Raw genomic sequence first — 8,281 nt, forward strand, 5'->3', positions numbered from 1 at the left:
AGGTCTCTGGGGCCATCACTCATGGTCTTCTAACCAGCCTCCCAGTTTCTACACTAGTGTCTCACATTCCTCTCTTTTCTTAAGACAATCTTACCTCTGTTGCTCATTCTAGGCACTAGTACCTGTGTTAATGATCCCATCATGCAGCCTGTCCTCATCACCCTTAATATGTTTGTCTTCTTTTTTAACTCTTCTGTCATGTTTATTGCTTTATTTTCTTGCTGTGGCAACTTATTTTATTTTTTAATTCATACAATCAATCCCCCACTGATATTTTGTTCAGATTTGGTGGGCAGGATTAACATCAACTCCATGTCTTGAAAAACTTAGTCTCATGGTATCCAACAAATGTATCCTGATGATGATGACTTGAAGGCAGAAAACACTTAAGTGGAAATCTTTGCTTTTTGGTTTCATTGATTGGGCTTCTCACAAACTTTTCCTCGTAGGCTTTATGAGGTTCATATGGGAAAGACTGTAAACATTTATTTCTGCAGAGGAGGAGTTTCCTTAGTAGTATTAATAAAAAAAACTTGACTTACTGTAGGTTTATGTGGAGATAAATGAGAGCAGATATTTGCCATTCTTAAATAAGGCTCTTTGGGTCAATATGATCATGCATCATCCACTCTAAAATGATGAGTACAATTCTGCATCTTTAAGCCCCTGTCATTTTATACCCCTTCCCCCCCCCGACCATCCCAGGGTACTGTTACAAGGAGAAGAGACCTGAGCTGAGGAGCTGCTTGTCTATCTTGGCTCCCTTCACTCTTCCTTCCTGTGACGACAGTGTTGGGCTGCTGAGAAGAAGGGAGAAAGGGTGCTTGTACACACCATGGGTTTAAATTTTATAAACCTATTTAATTTAATGAGGATTTAAGCTTGTTTATTTTGGAGCACTGCATCAGTGTTTGCAGACACTAGGCTTTTGAATGAATTAAGCTTTGGAGCATTGTGTCAGTGTTTGCATGCACTAGGTTTTTTAATTAATTTAGCCGGGTCTCCAGCAGGCACCACAGGAGAGCAGGATGGTTCAATACTGCCCCCACTCCACCGGCCCAGGGCCCTCCACCCCATGCTCCATGCCCATGCCACAGGGAGCTGGCAAACCACACAAGAAAAAATAAAAGTGGAGGGAATTCAAAAGCAAAAGCAATTCCAAGGGATGAACTACAAGAAAAAAACAGCCTTTTGGTGAACAAAGAGGCTCATTGCATGTCTTTGAGCACCTTTGTGTTTGCAGGCAATGAATCCATGGATGTGATGCTTTAATTCCTGGTGACCCAAACTAAACTACATCCAGGAGTTTTACTTTAATGCACAAGAAAGACTTTTAAAGTTTCTAGAAATCCTGCTCGTGCAAACACACATGCAGTTGCAGTGCATGAAAAGGCAAAGAACATGACATGTATAAAGGCCCCAAAGCTCTGCATCCTTCCTGAGCACCTCAGTTTGCTACTGGGGCAGATGGATAATCAGACAGGGGAGAAGCGAAAACTGGCTAGAGGGCTGGAGATTCCTTTGTGAGGCAGGCTGTAGCCCAGCCCCAAGCCTCCTCACTGGTAGTAAGTCTTCTGATAGTAGCTATAAACTCATTTGCTGTTTAAAGGTGTGTTTGCATTTACCCCTCACCCCAGTCTGCTTCAGTCACAGGAGCAGATATTCAGCTGATGTGAGCAAGTATCCCTCTCCTGCAGCTAATTTACACCATAGTTATTAGGCCAATACCAGGCCTCTTCCCTGATAACTCACTGGCTCATGTCATAGTAGCTTCTACTTCTCTACAGTTTATCCCTGTGCATGTTGACACACTCCTTTTCAAGGATATAGAGGCCCCAGGCTGGCAAGCTAGCCTGTTTCCACCCCTTTTAAAAAAAAGTAATAAAAAAGCCTGTCAAGTTCATGAGCCTATGGAGGCCTTAATTGAAATTAATAGAAAATGTGAAAGTAAAGGAAATTAGGGCAGCTGAAAAAGAAGCCCCAGAAGCAAGAGGAGATTGAAGTAGAGCAATAAGCAAAGCCATGCCATATCTTAATTTTGTTGCAAATGCTTTCCCTCTAATAGATAAAGTCTTCTATATCAAGCAACAAGTCTCAGGCATGTGCCATCTTCTTAATGTGTATTATCATATCTGCTGCTGGAAACCTGGATAATCAAACAAAATACCCATGTGCATTAAAGATATTGAAAAGGGGGGGAAGGGGAGGGAAGCTCCCAGTTTACTGAGAAAGAGGGAATAGTGAATTGGTTCTTCCTCCGCACTGTCGTAGCTCAATGGTGATATTCACTCCCATGCAGAGAACTAGCACCATCATCCTGAGAAATTAACTTTGCGGGTCAGTTTGCCAAGGCGGCCTTGGACAGAGCAGTAGCAGAGAAGTTCCAGCCAGGCCGGATGCCTGCGGTAGCGTTGTTCATGTCACACCGCCTCGCAGAGCAGTCGGCTCGGTGACTGTCAGCTTTCTCCTTTCTGATGTCGTAGTCTTCATTATCTCTGCTTTCTGACCGAGCATGGTTTCAGCCTCTGACAGGGAGCTGGAGGCATGAGCAATCCCTGGGTTACTGAATATTGGAAGACAATGTCTAAATGTGCACTCGGTCACATCTTGCAAATTAGTGACATTAAATACCTGCCCCTAACTATATGGCTTGGCAAGAGCCCTGTAAAGGACTCGAGACCCCTGTCCCAGGCTGAGTTGCCATGGCTAATTAGACAAAACTCTTATCCATCACAGCATATCCACTTTAGCAAACTTCTAAAGCAATGACTTGTGAATGATGGATGACATAAGAAATCATTGCCCAGGGTTTAGAGAATATGCGGGCTGAAGCATTTTCTCAGCTTTCCTGTAGCAGGTAATAGGTTACTTGTTGCAACATGAAGAGGGTTCCTGGATAAACTGGAGTAAGCTAGCTGGAAATAATACGGAGCCATGCAGAGACATATATTTGACAGCATTTCTTCCACTTTATTTAGCACAGTACTCAGTCACAGTGGTTCTGTCTTCGGTGTATTACAAACTCACAGTGTTTCCTATCACATTGTGCCTTTAAAAGGGTGCGCATGCAGAGACTAACTCCAGTGCATACAGCCTTTTTTTCAGAATTAAGTTCTTTTCAAGGATGAGTGCGTACGCTTGCTTGCTTTCCTTTGACAGACAGTTTGGCTAAATACATGGAAGGCCGGGCCAAGGGGTGGAGCTACCCATTCCTACTTCTTTTAAAAAGGATGCGTCCTGTCAGCTGGAGAATGGTTACAAAGCGATGCTGTACCATCATTGTTGTCTTTTGCTATGTCAGGTGCTGTTTGCTGAAGGTTGCAATTGTTACCGCTTTCTCCGGTAGCAGAAAGATGTTGTCGACTTGTTAAACATAAATTGTTTTACCATGGAAACTCCAGAAGCAGGCACAGCCCCTATCAACCTGCACTTTTCTTTTCAAGATATTACTAACCAGCTCCTTAGTGTTCAAATTAAATAGCTTCCTCCCATGATCTTCTCTAAGGTGCTTTGGGAAAGAGAATACACCTTGCTTCTGGTACAAATGGGCAGTGCTGAAATAAGCACTGGTGACATTGGCCCTGAGCAAAAGGTCCCATTGACTTCCACAGGCTTTGGAGCAAAATGATCATTTTTATTACAGCCAGTACAGATTCCAGAAACAACAGAGCAAACGCGTCTCCAAACACTTCCCTGCCATTCCCATTCCCACTGCTATTGTTCTCACCATCCTAGCCCACCAAAGCCTTCCATGCCCTGATGCTGTCCTTTTACCCGGAGGGCCAAATAACAGTTGTCAGTGATTGATGGTGTGTAAATGTGAGGATCGGGGCCACAAGGGCTCCCTACCCCTTGTGGAGGGTGGCCACCATCATCTTTATCTTTGCATTCTCATTTCAAGGACATTGGGAGGGTCTGAGCCAACAAATAAGCCCCAGAGTTGATGGAGCTCCTGGGCCTTATCCCCTTTTTTGTTAGCCAGTCTGGAATACAGTTTGTCCTTGGACTTACGACACAACTGGTTCCTGAAAATTGTGTCTTAAGTTGAAATGTTGTCACTTGGAACCGTTTCTCCCATAGAAACAATGTTTTAAATGGGGGATTGGTTCCTGAACCAAGGCCTGACACCCTATTTTCACCAAAAATAATCCAGAATTTTATACTCAATCAATTATAGATGAAGAACATAGCTACATTAATGCATTTATATTGTAAATAGCAATCATATTGATTTGGAAGCACTTCTTTGAGGTGACTTTGCTGGACTTTTTGAAAGGTTCTTGGCTGGATCTTCTCAGGAGTCTTGGCTGCAGGTTTTTCTGGAGTCCTGTCTGCTTTCTTAAAGAAAGTGTCCAAGCAAGTTTGGACAGATGTTCTCCAGGGACATGGGCGATGCAGTGAACTTGTTCGCTGGTGGGACATCGCATCAGATCAAGCATTGTAAAGTTGAAACCAGTGTCAGAAAGTTGAAACAGGGTGCCAATTCATAAATGTTGTAAGTGTGAAACATTGTAAGTCGAAACTTTGCAAGTCGAGGACTGCCTGTACCCAGTGTATTTCCAAAACTGTCACGCCACACACACACAGAAAGACTTCCATCCTGTCCATGCATGTCATAAGTAAATGCACCTGAGGTCTGCCATTAGCTTTGCCTCTCTTTGTCCAGAGAGAAATGACCATTGAAACACACCTGCTGCAGTTGGGCCTCATCCAAACACACTGGAGTCCATTGTACACTTTCCTTAAAAATTAAGTAGGAAACCCTCAAGGAAAATGCAACTCAAAGTGCTCAAATCACATTCCTCTTTATTCCATTTTTCTCTCAAGCAGGACTGATAGTCCCACATGTGGAAAATAAGGTCCACCGTGGTCTGAGCCATGATCTTGCCTTGAATGTTGGCTATATTGTCTCTGTTGGCCTCTGTGTTTAGAGGAATTGGTCCCAGAAATGCTTTTTCTCTTAGACAACTTTGAACGATCGTAAGATAATGTTTTTGTCTTATTCTTCAATTCCCTATGTTCCCACCTCTGTGCAAATACAGCGTGCAGATCATGGTGGGTCCCTATGTTTAGAAGCAAGCTATTCCCGCAGGTAGGGCAGTGACCGAAATGAAATGTGCATAACCGATTTCTGCTGAGCTCTTTCAACAAATTTTAGCAGCCAAGACCAATGAATCGCCTTGTATTCCAATCACCTACTAGTTGGATGCAGTAATGACATCTATTGATATGCTAATTGCCATAATAATGACTGACACCCGGTGTGCACTACCAAATAGCGTATATCACATTTCTACTTTTAATCATATACCTGTCTTTTTTCTGGAGCTTTTTTTTTTTTTTCTTTTTCCTGGTCAAAATGGCCTTGAATGATAATCTTAAAAATAGGTAACTCAGTTTTTTGGGGAAACATTTCTTACACAAAGCGGAGGGAGAAAATTAACGGGAGAGGTAGGTTAGATATGGCAATGATGACAGTGATTTGTGGCCTGAAGTGATCTTGTAAACTGCAGAGAATCAGACCAAATAACCCAAGTTGCTCTTTCTGTTTCTGCTGTCTTCTACCATCAGTTTATCTGAAGAATTTCCATAAATGCCCGTGGGAATCCTGCAGAAACCTTGAGGGGAAAAATATGCCCCGCCAATTCCAAGATGTAACCCTGTTATGCTAAGTATTTCTTAAAGCTCTGCTTCAGCGCTTGACATTGAATCCATACTTAGGATTTTACTTTTTTAAATTTGATCTGCTGTCTTACATTTTAATACTGAAAGGCATCATTCCAGATATATTTACAAGTCAGAATAATTCCCAACAGATCTTGACATTATATAGTGTTGTAAGCAATAGCTTAGAAATGACTTAAACAAGGTTTTAGGGACTGTTTGATTTTTACCGCTCTGCATTTAAAAAAGCCGCAATCTAAGCACTGGAACAGGCTACCCAGAGAGGTTGTGGACTCTCCATCCTTGGAGGTTTTTAATGACAAAGCCTTGACTGGGATGATGTGCTTTGAGCAGGGGGTTGGACTAGATGCGACCCCCTTGAGGTCCCTATTTTCTATCTTTCTGCTGAAATCCTGTCTAGCAAGTTTGCATTTCACAGTGCTTCATTTCGAACAAAGTTTTGCAATAACATAAATTGCTACTGGTTACATTTATAATAGGAGCTACAAGAATAACTTAGCTAGGGTGAAGTTTTTTGCTGTTTTAATGTTCTTTGGTTGGGTTTCCAGCTTGCTCATCTGTTGTGTTACAGGTGTGAAGTCCTGGTCAAGTTCTTTAAGCAGTTACTGAATGGTGGTAAGGGTAGTGCCGTGCCTTCGATGTCATCTAACACAAGTTCACGTATTAAATGAGCAAATGACAAGTCTAATATTGGGTCTAAAAGTAACAGGCAAAGACAAACCCAGTACCTTGATCTTTATACTTGCATGTATATAGCTTGTTTAAAAATAATAACAAAAGGGATATCCTTCCATGGTATTACCCACTGCATTGATGACAGTCCTGTGTTGCCATTTTGTAAATTTATGTAGGTAAAGAGAGGGAAATTCAGCCTAAACCATGTCCAAATGCTTACGAAATGGGCCTTTTATATACATGGATTCCCTTTTATGAGAATAGCACTTGGTTAATGGTTCAATAATTAAAGGAGTTTACATTTTAAAGACTCCAGCGTTTAATTGGTTGAATATTAATCACCGATCATTTTCAGTTCTGTTGTGATATGCAAATTCTGGATGTCTCAGCTGCATTTGTTTTCAGGTATCAGTCGATCCGCATAATGCAACATAACATCCTACAATTATTTCAATTAGAGGCAAGCAGCCTTCAGAGCATATTTGAGTTCATTTCTCTAAAGGAAGGAGTTGCTGCTTGCCTTCCCTGATAGTAATGCCCAGAACTGCTGCTCAACACCCATCCCTGTGCAATATATAAACTCTTTTTTTTCTCTCCCCCTGACTGAATTATGCTGGCATTTCTAGCAAAGGACAAACAGTTCGACTCGCCTGGGAAGATTTCATCCGGTGAATGGCCGCCTCTGCCTTCCAAAATGTGTCACCTTGTTTGGAGTATTCATTGCCACTTTAAATTATATTGTGAAATGCAAAGTAAATGGGAGTTGTTAATGAGCAGAATCTGTTTTGCACAAGTGCATAACATTCAAGGGTTGGTTTGCTGCCCCCCCCCCATCATACTGCAGCTGTTACCTAGGCAGAAGAAGAATTTCTCTTAACCAGGAAGAATGAGCTACATAAATATCTGTGTTGTCTTAGGAAAGGATTGGCTGGCATGTCCTTAAAACGATGCTGTTTCATAACAGCATTCACATCAGATGCAGGAAATATTATCCTTTCTGCCCACTCAGTTTCAGCCCCTCAGTTTGCTGAAAGTGGGGGTTAAATTGTCACAGAGGATGGAAGAGGAAGCGGGGGGAGGGAGGGGTTTCTTCTCCACAATTATTCTGCCTCTTCCAGGAGAGGAGCTGAGCTGCTGCATGGATCCGGCTCTGGGGCTCCTTGCTAGGGGTTAGCTAGAGAGGCGCAGGTCAGGGGGAGCTCCATGGCCAAGTCCCAGCAAATGCCTTCACTTGTAGCTGCCCCCCCAGGCCGGGCAGCCCCGACGCCCCTCGCAGCACAGGCAGGTAGGGGGGCTTGGAAGGACACCCGGACCCTGCTCGGGGCGGCTGGAGCCGGCAGCACCGGGGGGCTCCGGGGCGCTGCCTCCTGATGCGCAGGGGTGGGGGCGTCCCTTGGAGAAAGGTACAGTATCCCGGGCCCGGGGGGGCTGCTCTCTGCGCCGGGCTGGGCAGGGCTCGGGGCTGCTCACCCACACCTTGGAGCCGAGATCCCTGCCCCGCGCCGGCTCCTGCCCCCCGTCCCCCCTGAGCAGCACCTGGGGGGGTGCAAGGCAACGGGGGGGGGCTGTGTGCAAGGGGGGTTGAGTGTGTCTGTGTGTGTGCAAGGCAGGAGGGGGTCTGTATGTAAGGCTGAGGGGTTGAGTGAACGTGTGTGTGCGCGTGTCCAGGGCAGCAGGGAAGGGGCTCTGGTATGTAAGTGTGGGAGAGAGCCGTGTAGTGTGTGTGTGTGCAAGGCAGTTGGGGGGGCTGTATGGAAGGGTGTGTGTGTGTGTGTGTGTGCACGCGCAGGGCAGAGGGAGGGTCTGTGTGCAAGGGTGGGATGTTGAGTGAGTGTGTGTGTGCATGTGTGTGTGTGTGTGCAGGGCAGCAGGGAAGGGGGCCTGGTGTGTAATAGTGTGCGTGTCCGTCCAGGGCAGCGGG

The 8,281-nt window shown here is 44.5% G+C and overlaps 1 protein-coding gene across 1 annotated transcript in view; it reads left to right on the plus strand.

Annotated features, from left to right (window-relative positions):
* Positions 1 to 7,603: 7,603 nt before the first annotated feature.
* The window catches only part of SLITRK4 (SLIT and NTRK like family member 4), a 12,610-nt gene continuing 11,932 nt past the window's right edge, over positions 7,604 to 8,281 (plus strand). Inside the window, exon 1 of the mRNA XM_019521403.1 lies at positions 7,604 to 7,763. The gene's annotated coding sequence lies outside the window, so the exon portion shown is untranslated. The remainder of the gene's footprint in view (positions 7,764 to 8,281) is intronic.

Source organism: Gavialis gangeticus, unplaced genomic scaffold, assembly GCF_001723915.1.
Source record: "Gavialis gangeticus isolate Ggan-Ray unplaced genomic scaffold, GavGan_comp1, whole genome shotgun sequence".
In the NCBI taxonomy this organism is placed as follows: domain Eukaryota; kingdom Metazoa; phylum Chordata; order Crocodylia; family Gavialidae; genus Gavialis; species Gavialis gangeticus.